General features: G+C 43.1%; 1 protein-coding gene across 1 annotated transcript in view; it reads right to left on the bottom strand.

Moving 5' to 3' along the window:
* The window catches only part of LOC106607659 (arf-GAP with SH3 domain, ANK repeat and PH domain-containing protein 2), a 54,281-nt gene that overhangs the window by 32,837 nt on the left and 4,192 nt on the right, over positions 1-17,252 (bottom strand). The gene's annotated exons all lie outside the window — the stretch shown is intronic.

Below are 17,252 nucleotides of genomic sequence, written 5' to 3'. Positions count from 1 at the left end.
TGGAGTGGTTGAAAAACGAGTTTTAGTGAGTCCAACCTAAGTGTATGTAAACTTCCGCCTTCAATTGTATAAAGCCTTTATTACAGCAAACTAAAAACAGTTGCATGCTTTCGTGAATTGTGGCTTGTTTATTGTTTAGGCTAATTATTCAAAGCTCCCTTTGTTAATTCATTTTAAAACTAAAATGCTTGATTGCATTTCAAAGCATGAATGTATCGTATGCTGTGTAACGGCATGAACGAATGAATGATTGATTGTTACAGTAGCATATATATTGACATATAGACCTAAGTAAGTTACAGTATTAAGACTTAACAGGAGGCGCTTGTGACGGAAGCCTGGAGGTTTCTTTTCTAGGTGTGAAGATATTCCAGGCGATAACAGGGCTGATAACTGATAACTCGAGCTTGGTTTACCAAGTTTCTAAACCATCTTTGGTATAGCGTCGTCATAATATTAGAATTGAGGAAGTCTTATCATAATCATTAGGATGTTTTAGCAATTCCGCAGTAGACGTCCTAAATGTCCCCCAGCCTTCAGATGTGAGCTAAACAGTGCACTTGCGTTTGAGATGCGTTTTAAGGCTATGGATGCGAAAGTGAACAAATCATTTCGATCTATTAACAGGAAGGGTTATATTAAATAGGCACAATATTTTTTTACTGGTGCATTTGGCAATATTCAATTCATATGCACAAAGCATATGAACAAAAGCATTCACTTACAGCATATAACACCATAGTACCCTCCAAACTCATCATTAAGCTCGAGACCCTGGGTCTCGACCCCGCCCTGTGCAACTGGGTCCTGGACTTTGACGGGCCGCCCCCAGGTGGTGAGGGTAGGAAACAACATCTCCACCCCGCTGATCTTCAACACTGGGGCCCCACAAGGGTGCGTTCTCAGCCCTCTCCTGTACTCCCTGTTCACCCATGACTGCGTGGCCATGCACGCCTCCAACTCAATCATCAAGTTGCAGACAATACTACGGTGGTAGGCTTGATTACCAACAACGACGAGACGGCCTACAGAGAGGAAGTGAGGGCCCTCGGAGTGTGGTGTCAGGAAAATAACCTCACACTCTACGTCAACAAAACAAAGGTGATGATCATGGACTTCAGGAAACAGCAGAGGGAGCACCCCCCTATCCACATCGACAGTAGTGGAGAAGGTGGAAAGTTTTAAGTTCCTCGGCGTACACATCACGGACAAACTGAAAAGGTCCACCCACACAGACAGCATGGTGAAGAAGGCGCAACAGCGCATCTTCAACCTCAGGAGGCTGAAATAATTTGGCTTGCCACCTAAAAACACTCACAAACTTGTACTGGTGCACAATCGAGAGCATCCTGTCGGGCTGTATCACCGCCTGGTACGGCAACTGCTCCGACCAGAACCGTAAGGCTCTCCAGAGGGTAGTGAGGTCTGCACAACGCATCACCGGGGGTAAACTACCTGCCCTCCAGGACACCTACACCACCCGATGTCACAGGAAGGCCAAAAAGATAATCTAGAACAACAACCACCCAAGACACTGCCTGTTCACCCCGCTATCATCCAGAAGGCGAGGTCAGTACAGGTGCATCAAAGCTGGGACCGAGAGACTGAAAAACAGCTTCTATCTCAAGGCCATCAGACTGTTGAACAACCATCACTAACATTGAGTGGCTGCTGCCAACATAGTGACTCAAATCTCTAGCCACTTTAATAATTCAAAATTGGATGTAATAAATGTATCACTAGCCACTTTAAACAATGGCACTTTATATAATGTTTACATAACCTACATTACTCATCTCATATGTATATACTGTACTCTATACCATCTACTGCATCTTGTCTATGCTGTTCGGCCATCGATCATCCATATATTTATATGTACATATTCTTATTCATTCCTTTACACTTGTGTGTATTAGGTAGTTGTTGTGAAATTGATAGATTACTTGTTAGATATTACTGCACGGTCGGAACTAGAAGCACAAGCATTTCGCTACACTCGCATTAACATCTGCTAACCATGTGTATGTGACAAATAAAATTTGATTTGATTTGAAAGTTGATACATGTTGGCCCTTCATATATCGGCTATGCACAGTACTTTGTTCAATTTATCAAATCAGTTATTATATCCTTGCTGAAATCGTGAACAACACCTGTCAAACTCAGACATTTCTCTCACAACACAGGAATTACGATTCACATGGGACTAGTATTATCAGAGAACCTTGGAGTTCTCCAAACAGTAGGTTATTCTGGCTGGATTTTTTTAAACTCCTGTCATGTATAAATTACTGCCATGGCAAATTTGGATGGGACTAAAATTATGGATGTAGTGTTTTGTGTTTGTGCACATAATTACATTACCCGACCTCCCCTAGCAAAACTAATCCCGTTCGAATAGGGCTTAAGGCAAGGGCTGTTTCCTCGTCTCAGCTGCTGCTGCCTCCGCCGCATTGTTCTCAATCCCAATATGCTGGTTAACTTTTCTATTATGCACATAGCAACATAAGGAAAGGCGTCAATTCCACGGCGCACTGAATATTATGTTTTAGAGCCGCGGACAGCGACCACATCCAAGGCGTGAGAAAGCACATTTGTTATCAAATAATATTATATTTATTTGTGTTGCACCATTATTTTTTACATAATATAACAATATACAATTTCAGCATCACATGTCTTAGAGTGATGGACTGTGCCATCCCTGTGGCCTCCGCAATGGATTAGTCCACTGAGACAGCGCGAATCAGACAAGTGTCTTGTGCACCATGAAAAACAAATGGTGACTGCTCGACTAAAGAAATCTCGGTCGACCAACAGCCTATCGACCAAACAATCGACCAGTCAACGAAATGGGGTCAGCCCTACAACTGACACATTTTGTCATTCCTGTGTGAATTTATATGTACAGTAATTACTAAGTTATAAATTCTTGGGTGGATACACAAACAACATGAGAGGGCCTTTTATAAACCAGAATAAAGAAGGGGATATTCCCAGTTTCCAACAGTTCAATTCTCACAGTAAGGATAGCATTCTCCCCTTCAATTAGCCATTTTCAAGGTTCAGTTCCTCCTCTCAATGCCATTTGCTCATCATTTTAAAGAGGCGTATCATGAGCCAATGTCCTAGATGAATCACTGGACCAACTCTAAATTCTGATGACTGTGTATGCTGGGGACACTCAAATCCGCTCATGAAGCTAAACATGTAGCCTACAGTCATCATCACATGTAGCTTCGGTTGACTCTACCTCTGAGTCACAGCACAATCACAGTAGCAGTGCAGGTGGGTGTCTGGAGGCCCCCCAACTGACAGACCTGATGAGACTGCTGTGTCGAAAGCATCTCCTTGAATGAATGTCTTAGACCCTCTGTACACTATCATGCAGACCCAAACCAAATTCTGCTGGCTCTGATATTTTTTACTCCACTTGCCGGTTCTAGAAACTATGGTGGATGAGTAACCAGGTTAGCTCAGTACAGTTTGGTTTGCCTCAGTTGAACTCAGTAGTGTAAAAATCACTTTAAAATGGTCAACTTACAGTACCAGACAAAAGTTTGGACACACCGACTCATTCAAGGGTTTTTCTTTATTTTTTACTATTTTATACATTGTCGAATAATATTGAAGACATCAAAACTATGAAATAACACATATGGAATCATGTAGTAACCTAAAAAGTGTTCAACAAATCAAAATATATTTTATTTTTTAGATTCTTCAAAGTAGCCGCCCTTTGCCTTGATGACAGCTTTGCACACTCTTGGCATTCTCTCAACCAGCTTCACCTGGAATGTTTTTCCAACAGTCCTGAAGGAGTTCCCATATATGCTGAGCAATTGTTGGCTGCTGTTCCTTCACTCGGCGGTCCAACTCATGGCAAACAATCTCAATTGGGTTGAGGTCAGGTGATTGAGGAGGCCAGGTCATCTGATGCAGCACTTCATCACTCTCCTTCCTGGTCAAATAGACCTTACACAGCCTGGGGGTGTGTTGGGTCATTGTCCTGTTGAAAAACAAATGATAGTCCAACAATGCGCAAACCAGATGGGATGGTGTATCACTGCAGAATGCTGTGGTAGCCATACTGTCACGGTTGTCGTTGGGAAAGGAGGACCAAAATGCAGCAGGTATGTGGTTGCTCATCTTGAACTTTTATTAAACTCAAAATGAACACCAAAATAACAAAACGAACTCACGATCAACGAACAGGCTTCTCAGGCTCACACACGCTAGACAAGAAACAATCTCCCACAAAACCTACACCAAACAATTACTCATATATAGGACTCTCAATCAGAGGCAACGAGGAAGCACCTGCCTCCGATTGAGAGTCCCAAACCCCCATTAACCTAACATAGAAAAACACTCACTAGACTAAACATAGAAATACATAAACATAGAACATAAACCAAAACCCGGAAATAATAAATCAAACGCCCTTCTACAAAAACACCACCCCGAACCACATAAAACAAATACCCTCTGTCACGTCCTGACCAAACTAGCATAACAATTAACCCTTATACTGGTCAGGACTTGACACATACTGGTTAAGTGTGCCTTGAATTCTAAATAAATCACTGACAGTGTCACCAGCAAAGCACCCCCACCCATCACACCTCCTCCTCCTCCATGCTTCACGGTGGGAACCACACATGCGGAGATCATCCATTCACCTACTCTGTGCCTCACAAAGACAATGCGGTTGGAACCAAAAATCTCACATTTTGACTCAACGGACCAAAGGACAGATTTCCACCGGTCTAATGTCCATTGCTTGTGTTTATTGACCCAAGCAAGTCTCTTCTTATTATTGTAGTGGTTTCTTTGCAGCAATTCGACCATGAAGGTCTGATTCACACAGTCTCCTCTGAACAGTTGATGTTGAGATGTGTCTGTTACTTGAACTCTGTGAAGCATTTATTTGGACTGCAATCTCTGAGGCTGGTAACTCTAATAAATGTATCCTCTGCAGCAGAGGTAACTCTGAGGCTTCCTTTCCTGTGGTGGTCCCCATGAGAGCCAGTTTCATCATAGCGCTTGATGGTCTTTGCGATTGCACTTCAAGAAACTTTCCAAGTTCTTGACACTTTCCCGGATTGACTGACCTTCATGTCTTAAAGTAATGATGGACTGTCGTTTGTCTTTGCTTATTTGAGCTGTTATTGCCATAATATGGACTTGGTCTACTACCAAATAGTGCTATCTTCTGTATACCCCACCTACCTTGTCACAACACAACTGATTGGCTCAAACGCATTAAAAAGGAAAGATATTCCACAAATTAACAAGGCACACCTGTTAATTGAAATGCATTCCAGGTGACTACCTCATGAAGCTGGTTGAGAGAATGCCAAGAGTGTGCAAAGCTGTCATCAAGGCAAGGGTGGCTACTTTGAAGAATCTCAAATCTCAAATATATTTTGATTTGTTTAACATTTTTTGGTTACTACATGATTCTATATGTTTTATTTCATAGTTTTGATGTATTCACTATTATTCTACAATGTAGAAAATAGTAAAATAAAGAAAAACTCTGGAATGAGTAGGTGTGTCCAAACTTTTGACTGATACTGTATATGCAGGACTGCACACTTGAAAACAAATAGCCTTCTGGTTTTCCCACAGCCCCAGCAGCCCAATGGACTGGCTGGCAGACACTCACCCAGCCCAGGAAGGCATGGAAGCGAGCAAGCTGGGACAGGCTGGGCAGTCAGAGAGAGGGAGGATAAAAAGAAAGAGAGAGAGAGATAACATTCTAGGACAGTTGCAGCAGCCCAACACCAGTCCAGACCCCAGGGACTCTCCTAGGATGCAGCAGTGATGTACAGTACAGGTAGCCACGCAGCCAGGTCGAGCTAGAGCTTTGTTCTGAGCTAGACTAGATAGATTAAAGAGTGATCCACCACACACCATAGCCCTGGTGCAGCTTGCTGACACTGACACAGCCCAACTGATTGACAAATGTACTGCAAATTAAGAAATCATGTGACTAAACTAAATAAAAAGATACTACACTATGAAACAAAGATACATTATATAAAGAATGATAGTAAAAAGCTTTGGGGAACCTTAAATGAAATTTTGGGGTAAAAAGCCAACTCGGCTCCTTCATTTATTGCATCAGATGTCTAATTCATCACAAAGCCCAATGATATTGCAAACTACTTTAATTACTTTTTCATTGGCAAGATAAGCAAACTTAGGGATGACATGCCAGCAAGAAACGCTGATGCTACACATCCAAGTATATCGGACCAAATTATGAAAGACAAGAATTGTACTTTTGAATTCCGTAAAGTCAATGTGGAAGAGGTGAAAAAATGATTTTTGTCTATCAACAATGACAAGCCACCAGGGTCTGACAATCTAGATGGAAAATTACTGAGGATAATAGCAGATGATATTGCCAATCCTATTTGCCACATCTTCAATTTAAGCCTACTAGAGAGTGTGTGCCCTCAGGCCTGGAGGGAAGCTAAAGTCATTCCGCTACCCAAGATAGTAAAGCCCCCTTTACTGGCTCAAATAGCCAACCAATCAGCCTGTTACCAACCCTTAGAAAACGTCTGGAAAAAATGGTGTTTGACCAGATACAATGCTATTTTACAGTAAACAAATTGAAAACAGAATTTCAGCATGCTTATAGGGAAGGACACTCAACAAGCACAGCACTTACACAAATGACTGATGATTGGTTGAGACAAATTGATGATACAATTATTGTGGGGGCTGTCTTGTTAGACTTCAGTGCAGCTTTTGACATTATTGATCATAGTCTACTGCTGGAAAAACGTATGTGTTATGGCTTTACACCCCTGCTATAATGTGTATAAAGAGTTACTTGTCTAACAGAACACAGAGGTTGTTCTTTAATGGAAGCCTATCAAATATAATCCAGTTAGATTCAGGAATTCCCCAGGGTAGCTGTTTAGGCCCCTTGCTTTTTTACATTTTTACTAATGACATGCCACTGACTGAGTAAAGCCAGAGTTTCTATGCATGCAGATGACTCAACACTATACACAACAGCTACTACAGCAACTGAAATGACTGCAACACTCAACAAAGAGCTGCAGTTAGTTTCAGAGTGGGTGGAAAGTAATAAGTTAGCCCTAAATATTTCAAAAACTAAAAGCATTGTATTTGGAACAAAACACTCACTAAACCATAAACCTCAACTAAATCTTGTAATACATAATGTAGAAATTGAGCAAGTTGAGATGACTAAACTGCTTGGAGTAAACCTAGATTGTAAACTGTCATGGGCAAAACATATTGATGCAGTAGTAGCTAAGATGGGGAGAAGTCTGTCAATAATAAAGCCCTAGTTTTGTCGCGCCTTGACTACTGTTCAGTCGTGTGGTCAGGTGCCAACAAAAGGACTTGGGAAAATTTCAGTTGGCTCAGAACAGGGCAGCACAGCTGGCCCTTGGATGTACACAGAGAGCTAATATTAATAATATGCATGTCAATCTCTCCTGGCTGAAAGTGGAGGAGAGATTGACTTAATCACTACTTTTATTTATGAGAGGTATTGACATGTTGAATGCACCGAGTTGTCTGTCTAAACTACTGGCACACATCTCGGACACCCATGCATACCCCACAAGACATGCCACAAGAGGTCTCTTCACAGTCCCCAAGTCCAGAACAGACTATGGGAGGCACACAGTACTACATAGAGCCATGACTACATGGAACTCTATTCCACATCAAGTAACTGACGCAAGAAGTAACATTTTATTTAAAAAGAAAACAGATTAAAAAAACACCTTATGGAACAGTGGGGACTGTGAAGCAACACAAACATTGGCACAGACACACACATACACACACACACACACACACACACACACGCACTATACATACACATGGATTTAGTATGGATGTAGATATGTGGTAGTGGTGGAGTAGGGGCCTGAGGGCACACAGTGTGTTGTGAAATCTGTGAATGTATTGTAATGTTTTAAATTGTATAAACTGCCTTACTTTTGCTGGACCCCAAGAAGAGTAGCTGCTGCTTTGGCAGCAGATAATGGGGATCCATAATAAATATAAAAATATAAATACTGCTGGTGTTTTCACACTTGGTCCATTTCAGCCATTTTTTGCAAACTCAGTGCAGTTCGCATAATTATTTTTGCATTGTGAACACCCCCATAGAACTGAATAGAGCCCCTGAACCGGTTTGCTTGAATTATGCGGTCCGGTTCACTTTATTAGGGCAATGTGAACACCAAGCTCCCTTGGTTCGCTTGTCATTATTCCCGCACCACACACTAGACTACTGGAACACCGTTTCCCCTGCCATAGCCCCTCACATTGGTGCCACAAAATGATGTGCAAATTCGCAAAAGAAACATGTGCTGTTTTTGTATATTGATTAGCAGAAATGACAAAATATGTGTTTTTAGTTTAGATTATTTGTTTGCAATATGTGATCAATAGGCTAAGATCGCTTCATAAACGGTTTATTCCATTGTGGGGTTTGAATAGTGTGAGAAGAGGACAACATATTTGCTAAGAATCACAACATAGGGTACAAAATCTATTCTAGCTCTTAAAGGGGCAGTAGCCTACATTGGGAGTACAATTTTCAATTACATTGCATTAGAGACACACCCCCCTCAGAGAGTGACACAGCTGCACGTGAGCTCTCACATTTTTTCAACATGTTTTTTTACAAAAGGATAGATTTGGAGTTAGATAAACTTGGATTTTTCAGCAGGTACATATGCAGGATGCTACCCTCCACAGCATGGCCTTCGCTCCAGATCAAAACTCCAAACCTACAACCTAATTTTGACCAAAATTAACTGGAGAGATTACTGCTTCCAAGGTTTTTATTTTTCCAAGCTATACGGAGGGTGCTCTAGCAAACAAACAGCAGAGATCTGAGGACACCATCCAACCTGGAACTGATTGAGTAGTGTTTGGTATGATACTATTTTGAAAGCCAAGAAGAAAAAGAAAAAAGGAAAAGAAAGTACATTACAATGATATATTTAATTTTATGGGGACTGAATGCTGAGTTAAGGCTCCCAGGCTTGCAAGGACAGACCAGATACAAATTCAATTAGCACTAAGGTGTAAAGTAAAAGGCCTTTGGGCCCAACAAGTGGCGGGAGTCTTTAAAGCATCCTCTGAAGCCCCCTTCTGCTGTTCAAAGACCATTCACTGGCATTTTCTACAAGAAATCTGCCTCCAGAAATAAAAGCTTCTCCCATGTGGGTGTGACACCTACTCCCATTGCCTGCTGCACTGCTGCTTGGATTCCACCCGGCAATTTGTTCCCCGTCTGCCCTGGCCTGTCTCCCCCTGTCTGGCACAAGTACCCCCACCACATTCATCCCTCTCTCCCGAGCTTTCGCTCGCCTCCAGCACTCACGCACTGTTGGGGCAAGTGACTCTGAACTTACAATGGCTAGCCCCAAGTCATTATATATTTTATTTTTTTCTTGTACATTTTTCTATTTGCCTCATGACTGCATGACTACATACTTTGTTGACTACAAACTTTCTTCACCCAACCATGGGACAGACTATGTTTTTCCCACACTCAGGACTCTGACTCTCTATTGGTTACACAGAGTTTTGGTCTCCCATCCTATTCTAACCACCTCTCGCCGGCTTGTATTCATGTTACCTGATGAAATTGCTGTACAATATGAACTTGTTGCCATCTGATGCATATTCAAATGTCATAAATCAGCACTGCAGAGCTCTCCCTGTACTATGTCGTGCCTTGGTTGTATTACTGTTGATGATATCTGGAAATGTGCATGTACACCCTGGCCCATATCCTGTTGCAAGCCCCAATTCTGACTTGTGCTCTGATTAGAGGTCGCCCGATTATGATTTTTTTCCCCGCCGATACCGATACCGATTATTGGAGGACCAAAAAAAAGCCGATACCAATTAATCGGACGATTTCTTTTTTTTTGTTTGTAATAATGACAATTACAACAATACTGAATGAACACTTATTTTAACTTAATATAATACATCAATAAAATCAATTTAGCCTCAAATAAATAATGAAACATGTTCAATTTGGTTTAAATAATGCAAAAACAAAGTGTTGGAGAAGAAAGTAAAAGTGCATTATGTGCCATGTAAGAAAGCTAACGTTTAAGTTCCTTGCTCAGAACATGAGAACATATGAAAGCTGGTGATTCCTTTTAACATGAGTCTTCAATATTCCCAGGTAAGAAGTTTTAGGTTGTAGTTATTTAGGAATTATAGGACTATTTCTCTCTATGCGATTTGTATTTCATATACCTTTGACTATTGGATGTTCTTATAGGCATTTTAGTATTGCCAGTGTAACAGTATAGCTTCCGTCCCTCTCCTCGCTCCTACCTGGGCTCAAACCAGGAACACATCGACAACAGCCACCCTCGAAGCAGCGTTACCCATGCAGAGCAAGGGGAAACAACTACTCCAATTCTCAGAGTGAGTGACGTTTGAAACACTATTAGCGCGCACCCGGCTAACTAGCTAGCCATTTCACATCGGTTACACCAGCCAAATCTTGGGAGTTGATAGGCTTGAAGTCATAAACAGCGCAATGCATTGCGAAGGGCTGCTGGCAAAACGCACGAAAGTGCTATTTTGAATGAACGCTTACGAGCCTGCTGGTGCCTACCACCGCTCAGTCAGACTGCTCTATGAAATCATAGACTTAATTATAACATAATAACACACAGAAACACGAGCCGTAGGTCATTAATATGGTCGAATCCGGAAACTATCACTATCAAACCGTTCCGTATTTGACCTAACGGGTGGCATCCATAAGTCTAAATGTTCCTGTTACATTGCACAACCTTCAATGTTATGTCATAATTACGTAAAATTCTGGCAAATGAGTTCGCAACGAGCCAGGCGGCCCAAACTGTTGCATATACCCTGATTCTGCGTGCAAGGAACGCAAGAGAACTGACACATTTTCACCTGGTTAATATTGCCTGCTAACCTGGATTTCTTTTAGCTAAATATGCAGGTTTAAAAATATATACTTCTGTGTATTGATTTTAAGAAAGGCATTGATGTTTATGGTTAGGTACAGTCGTGCAACGATTGTGCTTTTTTTCACAAATGCACTTTTGTTAAATCATAACCCGTTTGGTGAAGTTGGCTGTCTTTGTTAGGAAGAAATAGTCTTCACAGTTCGCAACGAGCCAGGCGGCCCAAACTGCTGCATATACCCTGACTCTGTTTGCAAGAGAAGTGACACATTTTCCCTAGTTAAAAGAAATCCATGTTAGCAGGCAATATTAACTAAATATGCAGGTTTAAAAATATATACTTGTGTATTGATTTTAAGAAAGGCATTGATGTTTATGGTTAGGTACACGTCGGCGCAAAGACAGTCCTTTTTCGCGAATGCGCACAACATCAATTATATGCAACGCAGGACTGGCTAGATAAACTAGTAATATCATCAACCATGTGTAGTTAACTAGTGATTATGATTGATTGATTGTTTTTTATAAGATAAGTTTAATGCTAGCTAGCGGACAATTGGCCCAGTGTTGCCCAGCTTAAGGTTTGGCCGGTGTAGGCCGTCATTGTAAATAATAATTTGTTATTAACTGACTTGCCTAGTTAAATAAAGGTTAAATAAAAAATCTCTATAAAAAAATGTATATGCAGTTATTATTCTGCTATTTATTCTGTTACCAATAATATTTACATAGTATCTTCTGATTGCAATTTATTTTATTTTACACGCCTTTTTCTCCCCAGTTTCGATCTTGTCTCATCGCTGCAACTTCCCAACGGGCTCGGGAGAGGCAAAGGTGGAGTCATGCGTCCTCCGAAACATGACCCGCCTAACCAAGCTCCTTAACACCCGCCAGCTTAACCCTGAAGCCAGCCACACCAATGTGTCGGAGGAAACACCGTTCAACTGGCAACCGGGAACAGCCCGCAACTCGGCCCGCCACAAGGACTCCCATTCTTCTCTGCAGATCCTCTCAAACTCTGTCAGGTTGGATGGGGAGCGTTACTGCACAGCTATTTTCAGGTCTCTCCAGAGATGTTCTATCGGGATAAAGTCCGGACTCTGGCTGGGCCACTCAAGGACATTCAGAGACTTGTCCTGAAGCCACTCCTGCGTTGTCTTGGCTGTGTGCTTAGGGTAATTGTCCTGTTGGAAGGTGAACCTTCGCCCCAGTCTGAGGTCCTGAGCACTCTGGAGCAGGTTTTCATCAAGGATCTCTCTGTACTTTGCTTTGTTCATCTTTCTCTCGATCCTGACTAGTCTCCCAGTCCCTGCCACTGAAAAACATCCCCACAGCATTATGCTGCCACCACCAGGCTTCACCTTAGGGATGGTGCCAGGTTTCCTCCAGACGTGACGCTTGGCATTCAGGTCAGAGTGCAATCTTGGTTTCATCAGACCAGAGAATCTTGTTTCTCATGGTCTGAGAATCATTTGTTGCCTTTAGGCAAACTCAAAGTGGGCCTTTTACTGAGGAGTGGCTTCTGTCTGGCCACTCTACCATAAAGGCCTGATTGGTGGAGTGCTGCAGAGATGGTTGTCCTTCTGGAAGGTTCTCCCATCTCCACAGAGGGACTCTAGAGCTCTGTCAGAATGACCATCGGGGTCTTGGTCACCTCCCTGACCAAGGCCCATCTCCCCCGATTGTTCAGTTTGGCCAGGAGGCCAGCTCTAGGAAGAGTCTTGGTGGTTCAAAACTTCTTCCATTTAAGAATGATGGAGGCCAATGTGTTCTTGGGGACCTTCAATGCTGCAGAAATGTTTTGGTACCCTTCCCCAGATCTGTGCCTCAACACAATCTTGTCTTGGAACTCTACAGACATTTCCTTTGACCTCATGGCTTGGTTTTTGCTCTGAAATGCACTGTCAACTGTGGGGCCATATATAGACAGGGGTGTACCCTTCCAAATCATGTCCAATCAATTGAATTTACCACAAGTGGACTCCAATCAAGTTGAAGAAACATATCATGGAAACAGGATGCACCTGAGCTCAATTTCAAGTCCCATAGCAAATGGTCTGAATACTTATGTAAATAAGGTATTTCTGTTTTTTTTTTTTATAAATTAGCAACAATTCTTCAAAAACTGTTTTCATTTTGTCATTATGGTGTATTGTGTGTAGATTGATTAGGATTTATTTTTATTTAATCAATTTTAGAATAAGGCTGTATGTAACAACGTGGAAAAAGGGGTCTGAAAACTTTCCGAAGGCACCATAGGTATATGGTATATCTAGCTGTCTGAACACATTCTGATGGAATGGTAAAAACCCACAGTGCATTGAGTGAATGTTGGAAATAGATCTTAGTTCCTTTCTAAACATAGTGTTAGGGTTGAACTGGCTATTTGTATGCATAACCTTTATAATATACCGGGGAAGCTATGCTACAATATTAAGTATATGAACTGCGGATAAATCAACTGCTGAAGACAAGAAGAACTACAACCGGCAACAGGAAGTGCGTCACGACGCTGGGACCAGCCTGCGCGCCGACGATAGGAGGAGCAAGTTTAAACCACGCTCCTCCCTCTGACAGGCCAGCATTGAGCGGGAACTATCTCTGTCAGAGTATAAAAGAGAAACAAAGGATATGTCGTTCTCTTCTCTGTTTGCCCTGCGAGGTATAACAGTGAGACCGTATATATACGAACCACACATATACCACACACACACACGTGTTTGCATTAATTAAAGTACAAATAAATCAGAAGTTACTATGTGCTGACTATTTTGTTCTGATACCAGAAACGAACAGGAAGCAACTTTAACAATAGCAATGAGAATGCAAAGAGGACTCGGACCAAAAACATTGGTGAAGTGAACTGGCAAAAGAGTTGAGTCCTCATTCAAAGGTAAGGACAGTGTGAATACGAAGAGAACTGAGATATTTCACTTTTAACCCCAGAGTTCACTTTAAAGAGGACTGAGATCGGTTATTTTAAAGAGGACTACAGTTGAAGTCGGAAGTTTACATACACTTAGGTTGGAGTCATTAAAACTCGTTTTTCAACCACTTCACACATTTATTGTTAACAAACTATAGTTTTGGCAAGTTGGTGCATGACACAAGTAATTTTTCCAACAATTGATTAGACAGATTATTTCACTTATAATTCACTGTATCACAATTCCAGTGGGTCAGAAGTTTACATACACTAAGTCGACTACGCCTTTGATCAGCTTGGAAAATTCCAGAAAATTATGTCATGGCTTTAGAAGCTTTTGATAGGCTAATTGACATCATTTGAGTCAATTGGAGGTGTACCTGTGGATGTATTTCAAGGCTTACCTTTCAACTCAGTGCGTCTTTGCTTGACATCATGGGAAAAATCAAAAGAAATCAGCCAAGACCTCAGAAAAAAATTTGTAGACCTCCACAAGTCTGCTTCATCCTTGGGAGCAATTTCCAAACGCCTGAAGGTATCACGTTCATCTGTACAAACAATTGTACGCAAGTATAAACACCATGGGACCAAGCAGCCGTCATACCACTCAGGAAGGAGACACGTTATGTCTCCTAGAGATGGTATGTACTTTGGTGCGAAAAGTGCAAATCAATTCCAGAACAACAGCAAAGGACCTGGTGAAGATGCTGGAGGAAACAGGTACAAAAGTATCTATATCCACAGTAAAACGAGTCCTATATCGACAACCTGAAAGGCCGCTCAGCAAAGAAGAAGCCATTGCTATAAAACCGCCATAAAAAAAGCCAGACTATGGTTTGCAACTGCACATGGGGACAAAGATCATACTTTTTGGAGAAATGTCCTCTGGTCTGATGAAACAAAATGATGGCCATAATGACCATCATTATGTTTGGAGGAAAAGGGGGAGGCTTGCAAGCCGAAGAACACCATCCCAACCGTGAAGCACGGGGGTGGCAGCATCATGTTGTGGGGGTGCTTTGCTGCAGGAGGGACTGGTGCACTTCACAAAATAGATGGCATCATGAGGAGGGACAATTATGTGGATATATTGAAGCAACATCTCAAGAAATCAGTTAGGTGTAACGGTTGTCGTCGGATATAGACCAAACTGCAGCGGGGAAATGTGCACTCATCTTCTTTATTATAGTCGGACAAGGAGAACCAAAATAAACACGTACACAAAGAAAACACAATGACTATTCACAGGCTGGTAAGGCACAAGGCTATACACAGAACAATCTCCCACAAAGTACTCAAACACACACCTATATATAGGACTCTCAATCAGAGGCAACTAGAAAACACCTGCCTCCAATTGAGAGTCCAATCCCAATTAACAAAACATAGAAATACAAAAGACTAGACAGAACATAGAAATACACTAACATAGAACAGTGCCCAAAAACCCCCGGAATACATAAATCAAATACCCTACTAAACAAACCACCACCCCGAACCACATAAAACAAATACCCTCTGCCACGTCCTGACCAAACTACAATAACAAATAACCCCTAATACTGGTCAGGACGTGACAGTACCCCCCCCCCCCCCCCCCAAAGGTGCAGACCCCGGATGCACCTCACACAAAAAAACTAAATGACCCCAAAACAAACATAAATCCCCTAAACTAAAGGGAGGGAAGGGAGGGTGGCTGCCGTCAACGACGGCACCTGTGCTACACCCCCCTCCTCCCCAACCCACCTATACTGGAGGTGGCTCAGGTTCTGGTCTACAGCCACCCAGACTGTAGGCATACTCGCTTGGTTCCGGGCCGTAGGCAGACTCACTCGGTTCCGGACCGCAGGCAGACTCACTCGGTTCCGGACTGTAGACCCATTCACCCCTCTCCGAACTGTGGGCCATCTCACTCGGTTCTGCACAGTGGGCCGTCTCCCTTGGTTCCGAACTGTAGGCCGTCTCACTCGGTTCTGGGCTTAACACTCTTACCGGATACTCATGACGGGGTACTGTTGTCGGATACTCTGGACGGGGCACTGTTGCCGAATATTCTGGACGGGGCACTGTCGTCGGACACTCTGGACGGGGCACTGTTTCCGGATACTCTGGACTGGACACTGTTGCCGGAAGCTCGAGACTGGACTGACGCATTGGAAGCCTGATGCGTGGTACTGGTACTGGATGTGCCAGTTTGGGGACACGCACTTCAGGGCTAGTGCGGGGAGCAGGAACGGGCTGAGTTGGACTGGGGTGACGCACTGGAAGCCTGATGCGTGGTGCTGGTACTGGAGGTATCGGGCCGTGGAGGCGCACTGGCGGTCTCGATCGCACCTCCTGCACAACCCATCCTGGCTGGATGGAACTAGTAGCCCTGTACGAGCGGAGTGCTGGTACAGGGCGAACTGGGCTGTGCAGGGGCCTGATGGTTGCGTGCGTAGAGCGGGCGTAGGGTAGCCTGGACCTAGGAGGCGCACCGGTGACCAGATGCGCTGCACAGGCATCCTCCTACCAGGCTGGATGCCCACTCTAGCACGGCACTTGCGAGGGGCTGGGATCACTCGCACTGGACTGTGCGTGCGTATGGGCGAGATCGTGCGCACTTCCGCATACCTTGGCACCCTCCACTCCATATGTTCATCCCAAAAAACACGGGGAGCTGGCTTAGGTCTACTGCCTGGCCTAGCCAAACTACCCGTGTGCCCCCCCCAAAAAAATTATTGGGGCTGCCTCTCCACCTCTACCTGCTTCCCAGGCAGGTTGTCACAATGGTCCAGTAATTGTTCCCACGTCCAGTCAATCCTTGCCTCCAATACTTCCAGCGACCAGGATGCCATCTCCTCCCGAGCGCGCTGCTTTCTCCACTCCAGGTGCTGCTCCCTATAGTCCACATTATTATCCCGTTGCTCCGTACCCCGCTGCTTGGTCCTTGGTTGGTGGGAGATTTTGTAACGGTTGTCGTCGGATAAAGTGGACCAAAACGCAGCAGGAATATGTGCAGTCATCTTCTTTTATTTGGTGAAGAAGGAGACCCAAAATAAACACGTACACAAAGAAAACACAACAACTATTCACAGGCTGGTAAGGCACAAGGCTATACACAGAACAATCTCCCACAAAGTACTCAACAAACACACACCTATATATAGGACTCTCAATCAGAGGCAAGTAGAAAACACCTGCCTCCAATTGAGAGTCCAACCCCAATTAACAAAACATAGAAATACAAAAGTAGACAGAACATAGAAATACACTAACATAGAACAGTGCCCAAAACCCCCCGGAATACATAAATCAATTACCCTACTAAACAAACCACCACCCCGAACCACATAAAACAAATA

This window comes from Salmo salar, chromosome 06, assembly GCF_965601325.2.
Source record: "Salmo salar chromosome 06, fSalSal1, whole genome shotgun sequence".
In the NCBI taxonomy this organism is placed as follows: Eukaryota; Metazoa; Chordata; class Actinopteri; order Salmoniformes; family Salmonidae; genus Salmo; species Salmo salar.
Note: the sequence above shows the minus strand (reverse complement) of the source record. Positions and strands in the feature narration are given on the sequence as shown.